Source organism: Macrotis lagotis, chromosome 2 (assembly GCF_037893015.1).
Source record: "Macrotis lagotis isolate mMagLag1 chromosome 2, bilby.v1.9.chrom.fasta, whole genome shotgun sequence".
NCBI lineage: Eukaryota > Metazoa > Chordata > Mammalia > Peramelemorphia > Peramelidae > Macrotis > Macrotis lagotis.
In genome coordinates this window covers 4,268,882-4,292,250 of record NC_133659.1, presented here as the reverse complement: position 1 = coordinate 4,292,250, position 23,369 = coordinate 4,268,882, and the positions used below count along the sequence as shown (strand labels likewise).

At 39.4% G+C, this 23,369-nt stretch overlaps 1 protein-coding gene and 1 long non-coding RNA gene across 5 annotated transcripts in view; one reads left to right on the top strand and one right to left on the bottom strand.

Annotated features, from left to right (window-relative positions):
- The window catches only part of LOC141512328 (leucine-rich repeat and IQ domain-containing protein 3-like), a 286,841-nt gene that overhangs the window by 15,358 nt on the left and 248,114 nt on the right, over positions 1 to 23,369 (bottom strand). For all 4 annotated transcript variants that reach the window (XR_012475454.1, XR_012475455.1, XR_012475456.1 and 1 more), the window contains one exon: positions 15,840 to 16,036. The gene's annotated coding sequence lies outside the window, so the exon portion shown is untranslated. The remainder of the gene's footprint in view (positions 1 to 15,839; positions 16,037 to 23,369) is intronic.
- LOC141512330 (uncharacterized) lies at positions 1,809 to 8,106 on the top strand. Its single transcript, XR_012475457.1, has 3 exons — positions 1,809 to 2,043; positions 4,183 to 4,229; positions 7,276 to 8,106. It is a non-coding gene; the product is annotated as an uncharacterized LOC141512330 (long non-coding RNA).

The window sequence follows — 23,369 nt, the reverse complement described above, 5'->3', positions numbered from 1 at the left end:
GTAAGAGACTTGATTTGAACCCATCTCCCTGTTTGAATTAGAGCTAAAAGCAGAGTGATAAATTATTAAAATCTACAAATATTCTATGTACCAAGATCCATAAGAGCTAGGCAGGCTATACTTTGTAATTCCACACATTGAAGTTTGTACAAAATATGAACTCATTTAAAGAAATACTAAAATTTGAGTTGTGTAACTATGGATGAATAACTCAAAAGGTAATGAGTAGGCCCCTCCACACAGGAGGATCCTAAATAGAGTTTGCCTAATTCCTTGTCAGGGCTATTGTTAAAGAGACTGTCAGATCACTATGACTTTGGTTTTTAGGGTCCTTTTCAACACAGATCAATCCTAACATTCATTCTTCAGGCCCCTTCTACATACAAAATACTGTGCTATCTAGGGGAGATACAAAGCCCAAATAATAAATAATCCTTGCCCTCAAGGATTTTACATTTCAAATGATGATGATATTTCATCCTCAAAGGAGATCATACAAGTAAATAGAGTAGTATATAATATACATGAAAAAACGATAAAGGAGACAACACTCAACATTGAGGCTGCTCCACATAGATACCAAAATGTCTAGAGGCTTCATGTAGGAAGTATATACTAACCATGTTTTGAGAAAACCAGGCATTCTGAGTTGAAAGATGAGTGAAAAATCGATTATGACCATCTTGGGAAAAGTGTGGAAAGGCTCAAAGATGGGGGGAAGAATGCTAATTTTATGAAATGATCAAAAAGATATTTTCCCTAGGATTGTGAATTCATGAAGGAGAACATTGTGAAATTAGAATGAAAGGAGACTAGCACCAGATGGTGATGTTTTCAATGACAAAGAAAGTGTTGCTTTTTTCATTTAAGAGAAAAATTATAAAGTATATTTTTGATGATTGTTCTCTAGCGGAGTGAGAAAGCAGAGATGAGATGTTCCAAGGTGAGAGGTGAAGAAAGCCAGTAATAGTCTTAGACCATTAGACAGGAGAAGAGAGATGTGAGATGTGTTATGGAAACAGACCAGATAAGGCTCATGAAGCTAGCACTTTGGGGCTCCTCTCTATGATTGATGGAAAACTGAGGGAAAACTCACCAACTTGCTATATCTGATGAGTGTCAGACCATGTTCCACATCCCATTCAGGATCTGACCAGCTGACAACAGCCTTGACAACAGGACTTTCCCAGCATGACCATCTTTTCAATCGTCCTGTAGTTAGTGTGTGTCTCTCCCATCTCCCATTTTTTCTACCTCTCCCATTCCCCCTTTTGTTCTTGTTTTGAGAACACCAATCAAAGAAACACTGCCATTGACCTTGGAAAGAGCATAATCATTTGAGCAAAGAATCATGGATTTGTAACTGGAAAGATCATTAAAGACCATTGAATTCAACTCTTCCATTTTATAAATGAGAAAAATGAGGGCCAGAGAGGGTAAATGACTTGCTCAGAGTTACACAGCAAATGCTTGCCTTAAAGTGTTTTTGTGATTGCAAATCTAGTACTCTTTCAAACATTCTACCCAGCTAATAATTATTGTCCACCCAATATCACTGTGAATGTCCAAAAGAAAACTTGTTTCCCTGGGTACCACTCTCCAATATATGTTTTTAAAATCCTCACCAGAAGGTAAACTTCTTAATGAGAAGGAATTCCTAACCTTTATATTTGTGTTGCCACTCCCTTAATTATTACTCATCAATAATAAATGAGTAATAAATGTTGGTTGATGGATCATAATGGCAGGTGAGGTAGGTTAGATTCAAAGGTGACTCCCTAGTTGCCAACTTAGATGGTGGAAAAGATGGTGACATGCAGCATAGAAGTAGGGCACAAAGGAAAAGAGGTCAGTTTAGGAGTGTTGATAATGAGGGTCATTGTGGACCTGCGAAATTTGACATGAATGTCCAGTTAAACATCCAGAGATGTTTAACAAGCAATTGGCAATGCAGCCCTGAAGCATTGGACAGCTCCCAACTCTCTGGTTCTGTGGTTTTGTGGATTATTTACTTACAATAGTGATTTCTTGCTAAGGTAAAAGGTAAGCAAGGAATGAAAGCAATTATCATAGCCTTTATTATTTTTTTTCCAGAGCTGTCAATGTGACCTGCCCTTGTGACACAGTCTGCCACTTTTAATGAATTTTCTGGGTTATATGATGATGGCACTAGCATCCACATCTGTCATTTGAAGATAGGAATTTCTCTTTCACTCCTGGGCTTGGATACTGAAATATTTTGTCCCAGCTAATGAGGAACTGACTTTTTATCCATGAATATAGCCCTTTAATAATGTGTCTCCACAAATCACACTGAACAAACGCTCCAAGTGTGATGCAGCTAAAGCTGATTTCAAATACAGCATTTAATAATACTTCAACCCAACTTGCTTATTCATAAGCTCCTTGGCTTTGAGTGGTTTTTGCCTAGATTTTGGACCTGAGGTTGAATATCCCAGGAATGAAAATCGCTTCCTTTTACCACTGTTTTCTCAACAGAATATTTCTACTTATGTATATGTGTGACTTACTGCTAACAAGGGCTTAGGAGAAACCTTCTTTTTCAAGTGGCCCAAAGATGAATTCAATTCAATTGAATGAATACTATGTTTTTCAAACTTATTTTGTGTCAGGCAATCTGCTAGTTAATGGAGATAGAAAGACAAAAATTAATCCAAGTCCTACCCTCTATGAGTTGACATTCTACTGAGTGAACATGAAATGTAATCAGATTAAAATACTCAAAATAAATAAAAAAAGGAATTGTATATATGGGAAGGTTTGAAACTTATAATGGAAAAATCATGGCTATCTTTCTATTCTCCAGTGACTATTAATGAGAATGATAAGCGAATGAATCTGGTCTAATTCAGAATTCATGATCAATCTTTTTTTTACAATCCTTCTTTCTCTAATAAGTTAGCCTGATTCAATTATAGAGTTGCTTCAGAATCATTGCTGTCATTAAGTCCAAGCCACTTGGACAATGATCATCAGAGAGGCAAAATGATTTGCCAATGGTCACAAAGTTCAGGTGCATAACCAAGATTAAAATCTGGATCACTAAGTCCCATTGAGGAAACATGAGGGCCTCAAGGGTACAGCAGAAGCAGAATGTGAGCTACAGTCTTCTGATCCTAAATCCAATGTTCTGGCCACCATGTTACTTTATCCAGTTAGGTAGACGCTTGCAGTCATCAATGTACAAAAAGGTTGTGTTGTAAGATTCATTTATAATTCCTTCATGGATTTATTTAGAGTTTTTTTGGCAGTGTGTAAGCAAAGACTTTACACCCTTATTCATTTGTTTCAGTTGTATATGTTCTTCATGACCCCAGCCAAGGTTTTCCTGATAAAAATACTAAAGTAGGGGCAGCTAGGTGGCACAGTGGATAGAGCACCAGCCCTGGAGTCAGGAGTACCTGAGTTCAAATCCGACCTCAGACACTTAATAATTACCTAGCCGTGTGGCCTTGGGCAAGTCCCTTAACCCCATTGCCCTGCAAAAACTAAAAAATAAAGATCCTAAAGTAGTCCACATTTACTTTTACAGTTAATTTTATAGATGAGGAAACTGAGGTAAACAGAGTTTGTTGAAATGTGTAGGGTCAGGGGCAGCTAGGTGGCATAGTGCTTAGAGTATTGGCCCTGGAGTCAGGAGGAACTGAGTTCAAATCCGAACTCAGATACTTAATAATTAGTTGTATTACTTTGGGCAAGTCACTTTAACCCCAATGCTGTAAATAAAAATTAAAAAAAATCTAGGTTCTTATAGTTAGTAAGTATCTGAGGTTAGATTTGAACTCAAATATTCCTGACTCCAGATCCAGAACTCCCTCCAGGTGATCACCCACCTGCCAGGTAGTTATTATTAAAATAATATTCATCATTTCAGAGTTCTAGTGTAAAAATCAAGAGACCCTGAGTTCTAATATTTCTTAAAACACTTACTAGCCATGTAATTTAGAGCAAATCACAATATATTTAGTCCTCAATTTCCTCATTTGTAAAATAGAAATTCAAATTGAATTACCTCACAATTTTGTTTTGAGGATGAAGTGAAATTATATATATATATCTCAAATATATAATACATATATTCATGTAACTTCACAAATATTTAATTGTTATGTAAATTGCACCTGTTATTTTACTTATCACTTTTCTTTTTATCCTTTCCAGTGTGTTTCTTTCTCCAGACAAGTTGTCAGACTGCTTTGCTTCTATCAGTAAGTCCATAGGCTATTACACAGGTTGTTGGGTTTTTTCTTTTAGTTGATTAAAACATGATCAATACATGTAGACTAGCAGACATGTCCTCGGCCAGATCTTTATTGAAATTTCTATTTTGTGTCAATTAAATCTAATGAGTATATGGACTGGCAACATCCAATCCCAAAATAGGATTATTTTTCCCAAAGATTTTAGGAATCAACGTTGTATCTATTGATAGCAGAGACAGAAGCTTTGACTATAATAACCGTTCAGTTTCAATATACTTGTGGGTTGTCCTCCAAGATATTTTGAGGTCTGTATTTGTAATATGAGGATTTATCATCTGCCATTCCCAAAAATATAGTGAGTTTTTCAGGTATAATTCTACTAGGAAGGCCATTTTTACTAGGTGCTCTGTTTTTTCAAATACATACTTCTTTGGCTCCATCATTTCTCTGAATAATCTGCATGGTAACTAAGGCTGAACTTCTTGAGAAGAATCAGGCCCTAATTTTTGGTGTCAGTCGCTTATTCTTGATCAGCCTCCATAAATCCCTCTGCTTCAGAAAATGAATTCATGAGATTCAGTGACTATTCAATGCTTCTTTGTCGGTATGCTGTTGATTAACTTCTTATGGATGTTACTAATGGAGAAACTTTCGATTCTACTCTTGGACAATTTTACATATATCATAGACTCCTTTTAATTCTAATATTTTTATTCTGAGTTTAAATCCAAGATATGTCTACTTGTAGATACATAGTGATTTGCATATTGATATTCTCATTATAGTGTGAGATTCTTTTTCTTAGAGCTTTTTTTTTTGAGAGGCAATGGGGTTAAGTGGCTTGCTCAAAGTCACACAGCTAGGTAATTATTAAGTGTCTGAGGTTGGATTTGATCTCAGGTACTCCTGACTCCAAGGCCAGTGCTCTATCCACTGTGCCACCTAGCCACCTTGGATTGTGAGATTATTAAAGTCAAAAACCTTGTTTTAGCCTTTATTTGTAGCCCCTAGTGTTCAGCACAATGCCTGATAGATAGCAAATATTTAATAAATGCTTCTCATTTTTGTGGTTATTTTCAATTATTCAGTTCATTCTACAAATGTCAATTGTGTATACCTATTATCAGCATAATCAAGAAATGTCGCTTTACTGTAAAAATATTTCTTGAGATGTTCAACCTCTTTGGTATCATATTGCAGATTTTCCATCAAAGCCCTTTTTCCACATATGTAATTCTAGTAAGAAGTTCATTTTTACTAGGCGTTCTGTAAGTGACATCACTAGAAAGAGATTCCATGGGAAAAAAAAAGATACCTTCATTGTTTTTCCTTGTTGTATTATATTCTATAAAAACATCCTTTGACAACAAGTGGGTAAAAAGATGCTTGGGTGCTTATATTTGAAATCCGTGCTCACTTATATTTCAGAGAAATAATAATAGCCTAAAGGAGAGACCGAATCACAATGGGCATAAGCCATCTTCCTGAGGGGAAAAAATGTCTCATCTTGTCTTGATGTCATTGTTTTGGTTATTGTTTTAAACAGATTTGTTTAAACATAGATGTCAAATGCTCCAACCTTCTCACTTGCCTTGGGTCAATAGAATCTATTTGTGGTACATGAAGAGTCTAGAATATGAAATTCAATCAAAGGTTTTTGTTTAATTAACTAAGGCAATCTATGTGATGGCACTTTCTGGAAGTTAGTTTTGGATTAGCTTATTTCTTTTCCTTCTTGGCTAATATATTTTTTCTGACAAGAATTCTTATGATTTGGTAATAGGTATATAGGTAATCTTTTTAAACATGGAATCAAGCTGGTGTCCGATAACAGGATAGTAAAGGATCTTACTAATAATTCATGTACCAGCATGAATTGTTTGAGACAATAACTGTCCATCTTATTTGGGTCCACCACGTTTCAAGTTTCCTGAGAAGTCAGAATATCTCCAATGACATAGCTATCTGGATATCAAGAGGCAAAGATGACATTTCTATAGCAGGTGGCAGGCCTGTCTTACATAGAATTAATGGTGCATAGTGCAAATAGCTAGAGTTCTTGGAATCAAGATTCCTGGATTCTAATCTTCACCAGAACATAGCTCTATGTGCATGCATGGTGACTTTACTATCTCATCTGTGATTTCCTCATCTATGAAGCAAGAATTGGCTTAAACAATTTCAAAGGTCTATTCCAGTCAATGTTTTAATTCTGTGTATACAAGTGACTGATATATTTAATATATTCCACCAGATCTTGCTCCAGGTAGACAGATAAAAAAATATCTTTTTGTGATTTGAACCTTATTTTTGCAGAGTCTATTCTGGTTGACAGCTGTTGATGTTAGATTTAAGAGGAGCAACCTGCCATACTGGGAGAAATGTTGGACTGGGAATCAGGAAGACTTGAGTGAAACTCATATTTCTGCCAGCTCTGTGGTCCTGGACTGTGAAGTTTCATTTAACTCTCTAATTGTGGGCATTTTAGATGTATTAACAATGGAAAAATAAAATAAAATTTCAATTAAAAATAGAATATTACCTTCTAATGCTATATGAAAGGGAACATATGAAGGGGAGATGTGAGGGGTAGCATGTTCTGAAGCTAGAGCCAAAGGAGTCATATGAAGACCCAGTTCCAGTGAAATGAAGGAAAAGATTTCCTACCCATCAATTGACAAACATTTGTCATTTATCAATTGTGTTGAGTGTAAGGGATGCAAAAAGAGGTAAAAGACAACAGCTTCCTTCAAGGAGCTATATAAAGGATAAATAGGAAATGATTTATGAGAGGGGAAAGCACTGAGATTAAGAGAATTTAGGGAAGGCTTCTTGTGGAAGGTGAGATTTCAGTTGGAAATGAAAGGAAGGTAGAGCCCAGGGTGGTTGTAGGGGTGTAATTCAAAGATCCAGTGGGAAGAAGGTGTTGTTAGAATCATCATTTCCATTTACCATCTATCTGCTGCTAAAGAACATATATTCTTGTAGGATTTTTGTTTTTATTTTTTCCCATGCACTAAAAATTATGCAGGCTAATCTATTCTCTTTGAAGATTCCAGATTCCATGGACATCTTTTATGTGATACATAAAGTAAGAGGTGGGGATAAGGAGAAGAATAAACTAGAGAAAAGGGGACTTGTCTAGAGTCCTACACCTTATGGCACTCTCTTTGTCCTTTCCTGAGTTAACCCAAGCCTTCACCCATTCCATGGAAAAATAAGGAAACTCAGCCTTGGACCAGAGGCAGCTCACAAACTCAATGAAAGAAGCTGTAAGAGTGGTATAGACAGCTACCAGATCCTCCCTAATCATACAGTTCATCTTAAAATCCCAGAGACATCAAGAAGGAAACTGAAAACTTGGCCACACTGGACCCTTCCATGAATCACCAGACTTTCTCAAGATTTCTTCTTATCTCGGAGAATGATTTTGGAATCTGGACAGCCTGGGCAAATACTAGACAGATGGCCCTTGAATACAGTCTATGTGTTGAAATTTACTTGTGTTACATTATAGAGGATTTCATTGGATAAAGAAATCTTCCCTTTGACTTATTTTTTAAAATGTTAGACTTTGGAAAGTGGAAAACAACATAAGCAAGACTGAATGTAATGAATTTATAATAATGAGAAGCCACAAATAGTGCCTCATAAAACACACAACAAAGGGAAAAATTACCCTTCCTTTGCCTTCACCCCACCATTATTGACCAGGTGACTTATCTATAAATAACAGATCAAGCAACAAGAAAGCACAGAGGTCGACATTTAATTCTATTCTATTTAATTCTAGCTGGTCCTGAGTGACAGCGAGGTGGTAAGGCAGCCAATGTCTAAAGAGGATGGTAGACAGCTCTTCCTCTTCTCTTGGCCAATACAATCATCTCAGATAGTACTCTATGGATTTATAGTCCATCGCTGTCCTATTAACATCAGAGAAGCAATAAGTCCTACAACAGTGTGAGATAGTCTGCCTTTGATTATGTGGAAATCAAGGTTATGGGGGTGGATGGGTAGGAGAACAAAATCTAGGAATGACCTGGTTGTGTCCCAAGAGAAAATGATTTCAAAATGTATGGTACAATAGAAAGATTGATGGATTCTAGTCAGGGAATCTGGGTTCAAACTCTGCCCGGGAAAGTTAGTACCTGTTCCTATTTGTCTTTGGACAAATCTCTTTTCTCATATGTAAAATGAAGTCTTTGAGGCATATAAACTGTAATAGTGGGAAGAAGAAAAAGGAAAGAAAGTTCCATTGGTTTGGCATAGAGGATCTGCCTTTGCAGTTCTCCTTAGCAATTTACCTTCTGGGTTACTTTGTACAAGTCATTTAATTCCCATAAGTTTTCTTTCCTCAACTATGAAATGAGGTGGCGACATGAGATGTCCCTGGCTAGACACCCTATGACCTTTCTTCAGATTCAGAGTTTCATACACACCTGGATCTGGGCTTTATCAAAAAAGAATTCCTTCTGGAGCTCTCCAAATGCCTTCCCAACTAAATTGGTGACCAGTCTCCTTCCACATCCCCCATCCCTATAAATTCTCTATGTATTTTATAAGGCATCAGCCAATCATCAAGCTCTCATTGTTTATATGCAATACACTGGGTTAGAGATGCAGGAGATGAAAAGAGAAATAATTAACATAATTTATTAGACTGAGCTTCTGAAAGACTGTCTCTTTTTGTATCCTCAGCACCTAAGTTTTAGAGAATAATTAATAGTCAATAATGACATGGTACTTAAAGTTTTCCAAAGTAGTTTACATATATTCTGTCATCTGAACCTTTACATAATTCTTGGAAGTAGATACTATTATTATTTCCATCACATAGATAAGGAAAACTGAATCCTAAGGAGGTGAGTTAGCTTGCCCACAGTAGCACAACTCATAAATACCCCATGTGGTATTTGAAATTGTCTTATTAGCTCCAAGTTTAGGGTTCTTTAGGGTTCTTTCATTATACCTTATTGCTTTCTTCATAATAAAACACAGTTTCTGGATTCAAGGAGGTTGTAAATTAATTATGTCAGAAGCTTACTTCTGACATAAAGAAACAGATTCATTTTGACCAATTCCCACATTCTTTATTCTTCTGCCCTGGAAAAACCCAAGACTCTTCAACTATGTAAATTCCCAATAAACATTAAGCATATTCTCCTAGATTCCCAGTTTTAAAAAATAAGCATCTAGGACTTCATACGAAGTATTTTTTGCTGTGTCCATAGAGAATGAAGTAAGCATTTCCCTTCCAAGGATATGTAGATCCTCCATGACTTAGAAGACTTTTTTTGTATGAAGTCCAAGCAAAGGTCAGGGCATAGGGATAGTTTCTTCATCCATGTTGGATTTCTCCTCCATACGGCCATTTTTCATATTTGAAACTGCTGGATTGGAGAGGATCCAGTACATACCTATTAACATTATAAACTATATTTACATATCCCCATGAATGTCAAGGGACGTCTCCAAGGTCAGACACCTACTTAATCAAAGACCAAAGCTAGGCTGCTGAAAGGCAGGCTTTTTAGCTGCTGCCATTGTAATGGTTACTTCAGCATTTCCTCACATCTTCACCACAGCAATCCTGGGAGCCAGGGACTCTTACTGTCCCACTTTACAGGTGGGTAAACTGTAGAAAATTTAGGTGGAGTGACTTGCCTAGGGTCACACAGACAGACCCAAATTATGTCTAAGCCTGGATGGATTTCATGCCTTCCTGATACAGGAGTACTAGTCTATCCCCTGTGCTCCTTAGCTTGTGTTGTGGACCCCTTGGACATTCTGGTGAAGTTTATAGACTCCTTTGCACAATGATGCTTTAAATGCTGACAATGAAATATATAGGATTGCAGTGAAAATATTAATATTGCAATATAGCTTTGAAAATATCTTTAAAGTTAATTTCACAACCCCCAGGGTAAGAACCCTGATATCCAGGGAAGGGAATTCACCTTAGGAGGTAAGAGTATCACTTCAGTTTATCACTAAAGATCAGGAAGTTAATTTTTTCCTAATATCAAGTATAATTCTGTTTCTTTGCAACGACCTCCCACAATTTTCATCCCCTTACCACATAACAGCTGTTCAGATGCTTGAAGATACTTCTATTCCCTCTGTTTTCTTCTCTGACTTAAACTTGTGCATTTCCTTCATCAGAGCCTCAAATGGTGATGACAAGGAATCTTGGGCTGGCATTTTCCTGGTTCCCATTTTCTGGAGATTCCCCAGCCTATCAGTGCCCTTCCTAAAATGCGGTCCCCAGAGTGAATCGCATTTTCTTTCTGGCTCTGTTTCTTCTGCCCCACACTCACATGAAGAAGGTCCCTATAGACATGAATGTTCCCCATGAAACATAGGAAGATTGGATTTACCATTGTATGAATGGGATTAAAGGACTCCTTGGAGTTTCTACTTCTCCATATTTGTAAGATACTATTTGTATTAAAACTTATCCATAATTAGAAACTGGGCCCCTGGCATCTCCCAGTCTTCTGGAATGGGGGAAGGGGGCTGATTCCCAGACTTTGTGCAGGTTGTATTAGAGTGCCTTTTGTAAATAAATTCTGAAACAGATGGACAAAGCAGCAGGAGGGTAACACCAGGGAGTCAGCAGGTGGACAGGAAAGCCAGAAATGGACTGGCACTGATCAGATTAACAAAATGAAAATACCTTGGGATTCACACATGCTGCCCACAGAATCACTTGGCTCTGACCAGATAGGCAGACTCAAATTGACCCAAAGCATGGAAAATAGCCATAGTTTTGCTGCCCATTGGATACCAAGGCCCCTCCCAGATGGTGAAACCCAACCAGAGATCCTTAGGAAAGTCTGCTAGGCTCCTCACATTCTTTACAAAATCAACAACCTGTTAAGGCTTAAAAAGTTGGGGGAGTGGGGCAAGAAGTTTCTGTTTCAAAAATTAAATCAGGTATTTTCAATGGGCTCATAGAAAAGGGGTCTTTATGTCACTTAAAATGATGACCACATCGCACAGAAACGGTCTCTCCGCCACATAAGTTCACCTGGTCTGCACTTCTTCAGGGTCTCTACTGATACTCTACTAAAGCCAGACTGTGTCCTGAATGGAATGATGGCCACAATGCAATGCAATCCAATGCCATTCAACAGCATGGTGGGACAGAAAACTGACGCCCTAGCGCCGTTAAGAGACCACTTCTGTGGCCTTTGGCTGAATGCTGAACCTTTCTGAACCTGGCTTCCTCAGTCTTTAAACTGGGGGTGTTTGATTAGATGGGCTCTGAACATTCTCCACGGTCCTATGATCTAGCACTGATTTATTCTCAATGTCAACTGGGAGAGGCAGGGTGATGCAGCAGGTGTAGCTTCGGAGGCAGGAAGACTCCTCAGACCCTTCTGGTCTCAAGGTAACCATCTCAGGAACAGTTTCCTCAAATGCAAAATAAGAAGACCAGAGCCTACTCACAGGGTTGTGGTGAGAAGCAAATGAGATAACCCAGGTAAAATGTTTTACATGCCTTAAAACACTAGAGGAATTCTACAGAGCTGAATTGTTATGGATGGCAGCTGCAATAGGAGCAGGAACAGCAATAATAGCAGAATAGTACTAGTAGTAGTAGTAGTAGTAGTAGTAGTAGTAGTAGTAGTAGCAGCAGCAGTAATAGCAGAAATAGTGGTAGGAGTAAGAACAGCAATAATAGCAAAAATCGTAGTACTAATACTAGTGGGGCACTATGAAGACAAAAATAACAGTAAAAACAACCTCATCAACAATCACCATAATTGATATAACAATGGAAAAGTTTAAAATATTGTGTGAATTACAAAAATGGGACACACAGATATGATATGAGCTCATATTGTTTTAAGAAAATGGTGCCTGTAGACTTTTTCAATGCACGGTCACCATAAACTTTCAATTGGTAAAAAGTCCAATATTGGCCAAGGGCCACAAAGTGAAACACAAAGAAATAAGGTGTGCCTGGCTATGAAGTGCTCTATAAATTGAGCCTCAATGGAAGGTAAGAATGAAAAGAAGTAAAAGGAGAGGATCATGAGCACAGGGGTCAGCTCATGCTGCAGATGATGGGATGGCATGTATGGGAAAAGCACATAAGCCAGATCACTTAGGAACAAGACTGTGTGTGTGTGTGTGTGTGTGTGTGTGTGTGTGTGTGTGTGTTTGGCATGAATGAGTATGGAAGGGGGTGACATATGACTAGACAAAGTATTTTCATTTTGACTAGGAAGATTATAAATGCCCAAGAGATTGAATCCTGTCTAAGGGGAATAGAAAGGCCTGAGGCTTCTGGAAATACTTATAAAAGTTTTGACTTCAGTCTGATGACAGCTTGCTCCTCCAAATTCCACTTTATCCAATAGAACCATGAACCCATGCTATCTTTGCCTTGGTTTTTCCCTGAGTCCTTTAGCATCATTCCCTACTGTCCTATTGTGCTGCTACTGTTTCTGGATGTGTGTGTGTGTGTGTGTGTGTGTGTGTGGCAACACCTCCATGACAAGGCTGGAAAGAGAGGTTGGTGTGGGATCTAGGTCATTCTTCCACTTCAGAATGTGGAGTTTCTTGATATCTGTCAAGCTTCCCCCGACCTCCCTACTTTGGTCTTAGTTTAGGAGCATATGTTCACATCTTTAAAACGAGCTAGCACATACATGAGCAGGCACACACACACACATGCACACATACTTCAAACAGAGCTAGAAAGAAAGGCTGGGGATGAGTTAACAGTAAATACATCTCATTGCACAAGGAGATGTGTATTTTTGCTTGTTTGTTTTACAGACCATCAATGTATGTGGCTTTCACTGTCAGGATTGCAGAGGAACTGGTGTATCTGCTTTCAAAATGAATCAACCTATAAACCTTTCCTAGATATTATAATTGCCACTTAAGTCAGAATTTTCCATTTTCCCATTGAGTGTTGCTTAATAGCCAAGAAACTCTGCCCCCCTATGATTTTCCATCTGAACCCTCAGTTTCTCTCCTTTTCACATCCGTCGTCTCCTATCTGTCTTTCAGTCCATCATCCACCCCGAGAGCCGTCACATTTATTCTCCTCATTTCTTCCCTGTGTCTGGAGACCTACATTTAGTTGCCTTGCAAGATAAATAGACAGGACATGTGTCTATTTCTTTAATGCACTCTCTCTTCAAGTCCCCTGTTTTTTTACATTTTATTGACTACCCTTCAACACTTATCCTGTTACACCATAATGTACCAAACACCTCAATCCTGCTCCCCTGCCACATGCCATGTCCTAGAAGATGGGGTCTTAGCCAGAGATTAATTGAAAGGCATTCCATGGACATTTTCACTCAGCTCATTTCCTTCCCTCTCCAAGCAGCCTTCATTGAGCTGTCTCCTGGGGAGTGATGGGACTAGACGAATCCTAGTTGGCTACCCTTAACCACTTGAAAGAAAAAAATCAAATACTAATTAATTACTCCAAATTCAGTCTTCACAGATTTACTTGAGATGAGTTCTTTTTTTTCTTCCCTACCCAAATTTATCTACATCTGTGAAAACACAGAGTAGGGTGAGATTCCCCAGTCTCTTTTGACAGACGTAGGAAAATGTGCCTCACAAAGCTTTTCCTCATCCCAGAAGTATGGCAAGTGTTCAGTGAAGGGCTCCTTCATCTTTAGAGGTTACGGATGGACTCCTTTAACACACTAGGACCCTTCTCAGAGGAATGATTTTAAATGCAGAAAAGAAAACACACAGGATCAGGGAAAGAAATGAATGGCATAAACATTTAAGTAATTACTTTGTGGTAGAAAGTGTTCTAAGTTCCTTCCAAATATTATCACATTTGATCCTCATAAGAGCCCTGGGAGGGAGGTACTAAGCATTACCTAGGAAAAATTATAGGGAAATAGCATTATGACAATACAACCTTACAGATCCCATGTTAAAAATAAATACAACCCTGATTTAGAGGGATCTCAAAGAAGGTTTAATCTACTCCGACATTTTACTTCTGAGAAACCTGAAGCCCAGAGAAGTCATCAACTGGTCAAAGGTTACACAGCTTAGGCACTCAGGATTCACATCTATATATTCTGACTTCAAATTTGTCTCCTTTCTCCTCAGCTATGCCATCCTTCTGGTGAGGCATCCATTGGAAATTATCCCATAGTCTAACAGAGATAGATGTGAGATGATCCTTTTCTGAGGTTTCATTGTGGAATGGAATGGACCCTGGTTCTCTGTGATTATGGTCGCAAAGCCAGTCCTATTTCCTGTCATACTAAGAAGTCTCAGAGCAGGCAACCATGGCAGAATGGATGTCTGCTTCCCTGAACTAGCCTGCCTGAGGTCCAAAGGCAAGTTAGTTGGCCAGTGGTTGAGAGATCCCTCAGCCACTGTAATATTGCTACCTTCTTCCAGGTGACTTGGAATTTATATTGATGAAGAGATACTCCAGATGAGAAAATGAAAGATATTGCTACTACCCCTGCTATTGCTGCTTCTGCTGGTTTGCTGCTGCTGCTGCTATTACTTTGCTATTACTGCTATACTTTGCTACTGCTGTCACTTTATACTGCTACTATAATGCCTGTTTTAGTATTGCCGCTACTACTACTACTACTAGTTCTGCTACTACTGCCACTACCACCAGCACTACTAATCCTACTGCTACTGCTACTACCACTAGTACTGGGCAGTTAAGTGGATAGAGCAGAAAGAGCACTGAGCTTGCAGAAGGGAGGAGGGGAGTTTGAATCCAGCCTTAGACATTTGACACTTACTAGCTATGTGACTTTGGGCATTGCCTCCCATCCAGGGCCATCTCTACTGCTCCTGATTCCTATCTGGCCACTGGACCCAGATGGTGCTGGAGGAGAAAGTGAGACTGGTGATTTAGCACAGCACCCTCTCCCTCACATCCAATTCATGTGCTTGTCATGACATCATCTCCCTGATATCCATGGTCTTCTTTGAGAACAAAGGATCATGATCATGATCATCATCATCATCATCACTACAGATACTATTAATACTATTAATTACCATTGCTGCTGCTGACACTACTAACTACAGTTGGCTTCAATTTACATAGAACATTAAAACATGAAAAGCATTTTATATGAAATCTTTCATTTGATTCAAGACAATAGCTCATTAAGGTAGATGCAATTATTAGCCACATTTTACAAAAGAAGGAATTCTAGCCCAGTTTCTGGCAAGAAGTGATTACTTTGTCCATTTTTCTCATTCATTCATTTGTTAACTCATCCAAACACTCAATGATTTGCTCATGGATCACCCCTGTGCAAATATATGGAAATAAGTGAGGAAATGTCAAGTTTGGCATTTCCAAGCAGTTATGAATGAAGAGTATAAGAAGATTCAAAGTGTAGCTTGGGGTCAGTCAGATTGGGAACAGTTTTATTCGTCAAATGTCACTTTTCTCCTAGAGACCATCAGCTTCTTCCCAGATCAAGTAAGGCATCCCCTGTGTGCTTTTGGAAGACTATTTGTCACCCCTTGTCTACTTGATTCCCTTTCTCTTTTCTCTCAGGTATTATTCTGACTTTCTTTACTCCTCAAGCTCCCTACATGTGTCCCTTCCCATATGTTGGAGCTTAGGACATTACCACTTACTTTACTGAGAAAGCTGAGGCAAAGTTTCCTCTTCCTTTCACCTCAAAACGCTTTTGCATCATCTTCTCTCCTCTTTCTTGACAGTTTCTGGCAAATGAGTTTTGCTCGGTTCCATCCCCTTCCATCTCTTCTATCATACTGTAGCCACAATAATACTTCTCTTCCTTCCCTACTTCAAACATGTCCAACTTTCTCCCCTGCCAAGAAGCAAACAAAAAAGTCTTCAATAGACATAATTCCATTCAAGATATGACCCTATGGATCTTCTCTGTTTCTTAACCAAATTCATAGAAAAAATTGTCTACACTCATTCCATCAACTTCCTCTCCATTCATTCACCCCTCAGTACTTGGGGAACTGGCATCCTCTAACCTTAATTCTAAATGAACTGTCTTTGAAATGACCAAATCCTTTCCAAATCTGAGAACTTCTTAATTTCCACTTTTCAACCTGTTCTATTTCTTACAGCTGATCATGCTTTTCTCCTGAAGTCATTTCACAAAGCTGATTTTTCATGACAATACTATTTCCTGGTTTCCCTTCCTTTTTAATTTCTGTGGCAGAGTAGTGATCTGAGCTAGGTGTGAGGAGGATCTGAAATTAAATCATGCTTCAAACTATCACTGTCTCTGTGGCAATGAACAAGTTGCAATTTTTATCTAAGCCTAATTTCTGACCCTAACCCTAATTTCCTTATCTTCAAAAAGGAAGGCTGAATTTGAGGTTTCTCGAAAGTCCCATACACCTCTAAGTCTATGGTTCCATGATCCTTTGCTCTGTCATCATCCATAGTATGTCTACCAGCTAAAAAATGATCCCCAAGTCTCTGTCCCAGTTTCTCTGGGTATTTACATGTGTGTATCTAAGTATATGTATAGTCATACAAGTATTTATGCCTATATATATATATATATATATATATATATATATATACTTTCTCTAACACATTATTGCCATTCTCTGAGCATCCATGGGCTAAAAACCCCACAACAGGGACACATAGTCTTTGATGAATGAAGAAGTGTGTGTGTTGCTTCTCAGTGCACATTGCATGTACACACTCCTTTACATAAATGTACATTGATATTGCATACACATATGTGAATACATATGTGGCAGATAGATCATGTGTGTGCATATTGTGTTTTGTATGTATAATTGTGCAAATGCTCTAGATGTTTCTCAATTCTAGTCATGATCATTCCCTTCCAGGGTTAGCAGCTTCACCTACATCTAATCCCCCTCCAGTCTTGGAGAAATAGAGCCCAGACTCGGCTGGGCTCTGTAGTGTCTGAGAAGTTCAGAACCCTAACTTGGTCTTGGGTGGTTTCATTATAAACACTGTGTAAAAGCTGCTGCTGGTGGTCATTGCTCGCTGCAGCTCCCCAGGGCCTCCAAAGTTCTCATCTGGGTGCTTTCTGTTCACCTTCCCTCCACTTCCCCTTCATCTACAGAGTCTGGCACTTTCTACATATTCTGTCTCCAGTTGGGCTAATACTTGCCTTGCTAGAGGGCTCTTTTCAATTGTCTGCAAAACATTATATTGATTTGTGTTTCTCATTGGAATTCCTTTTTTTTTTTTAGGTTTTTTTGCAATGCAAATAGGGTTAAGTGGCTTGCCCAAAGCCACACAACTAGGTCATTATTATAAGTGTCTGAGACCTGATTTAAACCCAAGTACTCCTGACTCCAGGGCCAGTGCTTTATCCACTGCACCACCTAGCCACCCCTCTCATTAGAATTCTTGATCATTTATTTTAGGTTTGGTGTGAACTTCCTCATTGTGCTAAATTCTATATGGGAGCAGCATCTGCCTCCCAATCAAGCAATTGTATTGGCAGGAAGTCAGAAATGTTGTCCATGGGATTCTTGCTCAAGCATGAGTGAGACTAGATTGTCTACGAGGTCCCTGAAATATATCCTAGATTGGAAGTAGCCTGTGGTTGTCTCAGTGAATCATGAATTCCAACTGGTACTAATGAGGTAAAGAGATTTGCCTACAGGCCATTGAAACAAACTGTGTGGTTATTGTCTGAAGAGCAGCCTAGCTAAGGTTCAAAGAAGCAAAGAGGCAGCAGGTTGGCCACAAGGTGGACTATTCTGGTCTCAAGTGACCACTAAATTGATGTACAAAAGCCTAATAGCCTTACGCAATTTCTCATTCTCAGGAGCAATATTAAAACAACAGAGCTAAGGAAGGTGAAAAAATATTTACTGGAAAATTTCAGTCAATTGCTAAAATAATTTCATGTTAGTTTAACTTCAAAATTTAATAAGAAACTATATTGTCTTTTGGATGGGAAGTTGGTGGAGGTTGTTTAGGTAATGACATTCCCTCATAAAGACTGGCCATATTGTTATTAAACTAAAAAGTTAAAACATAAAATGTGAAAAAAAACATAAAAATGAAAACAGGATTTTAAAAAATGTTTTAACCTGCTTCCTATTTGGGGTTTTCTAGTCTATGTGTGTGTATGATTTTGTGTGTGTGTGTGTGTGTGTGTGTGTGTGGTGTATAAAAGTGTATTATGCAACTGCATGTCCCTGCTTGCAAGAAGCATTCTGGTAAGGACTTGGAAGATAAGAATTCTAGTGCAGGTAATTGAAGTGCTCGGTGGTGTTCATCCTCTTCAGTCATGGCCATCTCTTGGTGATCCCATTTGGGGTATTCTTAGCAATGAGAGAAAAGATTATTCATGACCAATATCTAATTCATGACCAACTTTCTTGTTCAGACCCCATGCAAGTAAGGTAGTCACTGTGTTCTATGAAGGCCTGCATGAAGTAACAATTCTTTGAATAGATTTCCAAAGGCTAAATGACCTAATTAAAGTTCAGGGCCAGCCCCTCACTGAAATGCTCATTCTCTCCTTCATTGTGAACCAAGCAGAGTTGATTGCTAGCCTTTTGAGCACTCCCTTTCCAAAAGAATTGAAAAACTGTGAGCTTGCCTCCAAGATCTGGGGTCTAAGAAAGTGGGCAAATTGATCATTTTTTTTATCAAAATCTTATCATTATTAATGAAATGATTAAATTACTCAAAATTTATGTTTTTTGGATCTTTTTAAATACCACCGCCAGAATGCTAGCATGGTTACCATTTCCTTCTCCAGTTTATTTTGCAGGTGAAGAAACTGGAGCAAACAAAGTTCAGTGACTTCCCAGGGTTACACAGATGATAAGTGTTTGAGGTCAGATCTGAACCGGAATCTTCTAGACTCCAGGTCCAGAACTCCATCATTGTGCTCCCTAGTATTATTTGTTCATATTTAATACTGGAGTAAAGGAACTTAGGAGAAATATGTCAGAATGCAATGATAGAGGGGACAGCTAGGTGCATAGTGGATAGAGCACCAGCCCTGTAGTCAGGAGGACCTGAGTTCAAATGTGGACTCAGATGCCTAATAATTGCCTAGCTGTGTGACCTTGAGCAAGTCACTTAATCCCAATGCATTAAATAACTTTTTTTTAAAAAAGAACCTGGATTAGAATCCAGGAGGTCAAATTAAAGAGGATAACAGAATTCAACGACAGAATCAGCTAGCATGTGAAGCATCATATGAATAATATTATAAGTAATAGAGACTAGTCTATGTAATAGAGACTAGTTTCTCCTTAACTGCATAAGGAAATATTAGAAGTACTGAAAGAAAACTCTAAAACCCATAAATTTGGGCTCAGTCTCTTCCATAAAGAGTTATCAAAGTGTGGGGGAGGAAAAGGAATGTCCTGTTTCATGATTCCCAGAATCCTCTGCCACAGGACAGGGTCTGTGAACACTTCAGAGTGAGGTGGCCTGTGAGGGCTTGGACAAGATGACTAGTAAAAAATCCTTTCCAAAACTTTAATCTGCTTTAATCTAATTCTCCTGTTTGGTTATTCGCTCATAAAACAATTAATAATCATTTCTTCACAGAGAGAGAGAGAGAGAGAGAGAGAGAGAGAAGACAGAGACCCAGAGACAGAAAGAGATAGGTAGACACAGAGAAAGAAAAGAGACATAGAAAGAGAAGAGACAAAGACAAGAGGAGGGGGGTATCTAGAGAGCAGAGAGGGAAAGAAGAATGATTAGATAGATGATAGATAGACAGATGAATTGATAAATAATAGCATGTCAGTATGAATAGAAGGACATCTCCTTGGGGAATAGGATTCAAATTGGGCTTCTGAAGCAAATCTGCTCTGAGGTTTGCGCACTACCCTCTCAGTGGACTGTATCTGAGATGCTAGGTGGTAAGGCCACTGCTTCTCCCTAGAAGTAGAGAGAGCCTCCTCACCAAATGTTCCAGCACTCGATGAAACCTCTCTCTGCATCCTAGCTGCTCCCCCTTTCTAATCCTAGATGTTTTTCTTCTCCCTCAGTATTCTTGGTTTTGACAACCCCCCCCCCATTTCTGATTCCTCGTTAGCTATTAGTCAGAAAGCAAAGTCTGCTAAGACCACCGAAATAACGCTCTCCCCGACTTTATTTTATTTAATTAGATACAAAAATGTTCTGGTTTTACAAACAAATGTTAATTTGTGACCATTATGTGGATTTTTGTTCATAATTTCATGTAAAATTAGTTGCTCAAAGAACATGTTTTAAATTCGTGAATGCAATGCAGGAAGCTAATTGGCCAAGAGTGAGTTTTCAAAGTGATCAAGCCAATTATGTCGATGTCAGCTACTGCACATTAAATGCAATTTCCCTTTTTAGAGTCCTCTAGACAGCAATGATCCTCAAATATTGACTCCATTTGGAATTTCGTTCACAAAACTGCCACATAGGCAGGGTGTCCCCAAAATCCTAGTGCTGCTTTATTAAATTAAGATTTGAGGGGGCCCCATATTATCTTACTTATTCATAAAGCTCCTTTAAAATCCCCCTACTCTCTCAACTCCAGGGGCTCCCGATGACCTGTGGAAATGTAAAAGAAACTCCTGGATTTGAAATGCAAAGCCCCCCACGACCTGACAGCAGCCCCCTCGACTAGCATGCCTGTGACCAGTGTCCTGGTGTTCTCGAGGTTCCTCCCACATGCCACTCCATCTCTCATCTCCAGGCCTTTGCATCAGCTGTCCCCAGTGCCTGAAAAGCCCACTCCTCCTCACCTCCTCCGTACGTCCCCTGGCTTGTTTCAGAACTCGGACCCCTTGGCTCCTTCTGCTTAAGGTTATTGCCCCCTCGGCCCACTACCCCCAGATGTTGCCCCTTCCCATCTGCTACACTGTAACCAATGCCTTATGTTGCCCCTCGACCTCTATGCCATCACCCCATTGGAAGGCTTCTGGTGGGCCGGGGGGCTTCAGTTTTGTCCTTTAGTCATGGGCCATTAGATGGTGCCATAATGCACAGTGCTGGGACTGGACTCAAATTCTGAGTTCAAACCCAGCTCAGACCTTTCCTAGCTGAGAGACCCTGGGCAAGTCACTTCAGCCTGTTTGCCTCAGTTTTCTCACCTGTAAATGCACTGTACAAGGAAATGGCTAAACCTCTCCAGTGTCTGTTCCAAGAAAGCCCCAAATGGGACCATGAAGTGACAGAGTCTGAAATGACTGGACAAGCCCAGAACAGAAAGAAGGCTCGCCGGCTAGAACGAGATCCTGAAGCCTGGGTTCTCACCCTCCTGTGGATCGGCCTGCAAGGGGACTTTAAGCTCACCCAGCCCGAGCCATATACATAGATCTAAAACTGACTGTGTGGATTGTCCCAGCGCCATCATCACCAAATTCACAGCTTCTTGTGGTTGCAGGGGATTAGAGGACCTGAAGTGGAGCCAAGCACAGACACACTCTTTGCATTCCTGTCTTTGCCCCAAGAAACATTCAGACATGGAAAGAGTTTGAAACATAAATTCACCATAGCTGAGTCAAGACCAGCTCTCTCCAGACATTCAGACCTACCCCAGCCCAAACATTATGCCACAAACCTCACCCAAGAGGTCATCATACCTCAACATTGACTACAGAGTGAATCGAGTTTAAAACCCTATTCTTTGTGTATGGATGACAAGGTATTTCTCAAAGGAAAAGTTGGGTATGTGGTCTCATCTATACTCTTTGGACCCTACTCACTCTCCCATTTTTAAGGTCTCTCTCCATTTATTTCCTCCAGGTTAAAAAGGTGGGATCTTCAATTCCAAGTCCAAAGCCTGCCCTGTGCTTTCATTCTGGGACACTTCTCAGAGTTTCTCTGGTGGGTTGGTTCCACTATCCAGCCTGGATTGCAAAGTAGTCTGCACCTAAAACCTTTTCAAGATGATATCCCCAAACCTGTTTGCTGGGACAAAGGAATCTAATGGGAGGGAATAGTACCTTTCCCATTCATTTTACAGTATGGGGACCTGCTTTGTTTCTGGGAGGGAGGAGGAGGAGGAGGAAGAGGAGAAAGGAAAAAAAGGAAAATGTCAGAGAGCAGAGACATAGGGAGACAGAGATAGATGGGGAGAGAGAGAGAGAGACAGAGAGACAGAGAGACAGAGACAGACAGAGACAGACAGGCAGAGAGAGTATACCTCAGGAAGATTTTAAAATAGGGAGGTAGTTACAGTTATATAACCAATGGTAGCACATTTCTCTCGTCGAGACACTGAGCCAACACAAGAATGTCCATCTTTGCATAAATCCTTCTAGGAATAGGTCCTTGGTTATGCCCATCTGAGTACTTCCATCTTTACATACCTAAGGCTGGTTACAAAAACCTGGCTACTCATTAGCCATGTATGTAGAAGACTTCAGATAAATGTATGTTTATGGACTTGTGCATGTATGTGTGGTTTTCCTAGACTCGATTTTAAGCTCTACAAAGGCTGCATCCACTTTACCAAAAGTTCTTCTGCTACTCAGTTTGTTCCAGTCATTATGTCAGAGTTTGTTGAGTTGATACTTTCCCTCCATTCTCAAAGAAGACCATGACATCAGGGGGATGATGCTATGACCTGCAAGTGAACTGGATTTGAATGAGGAGATGCTGCACTGTCACCAGCCTCATGTTCTCCTCTGGAGTCATCTAGGGAACTAAATGAGAGGCAGTCAGGATTAAGTTGTCTTGCCCAAGGTCACACGGCTGCTAGTAAGTATTAAGTGTAGGAACCTGGATTTGAACTCACATCCTCCTGATTCCAGGGTTGGTACTCTCTCTACTCATCACTGAACTGCCCAGTACCTTCCAGGTCATTTTTCTCATGCTCAGTATGATATTATTCAGTGAATGGCAGAATTGTAGCTCACTATGAGAGAGTTAGTAGACGTGTACAAACACAAAAATTGTAAATTATAAGTTCCTTACAATTTTCAGGACACATAAAAGAAACTTGGAACACCACCTCTGAGAATAAGCAATCTGCCACATAAAAGAAACAATATGGGCACGGTGACAAAGACTGGTACGGCACAAGTGTATTGCATCATCATGAAAAAATCAGCCGTTGGTAAATACCACTCTAAATTCACCCCACTTTTGAGTAAGCAAAAGATGAGGCCATGTTTTATTTCCTGATTAACTCTTGTCATCTAGTCATTAAACTAGGTAGTAAGAACTATCCTCCT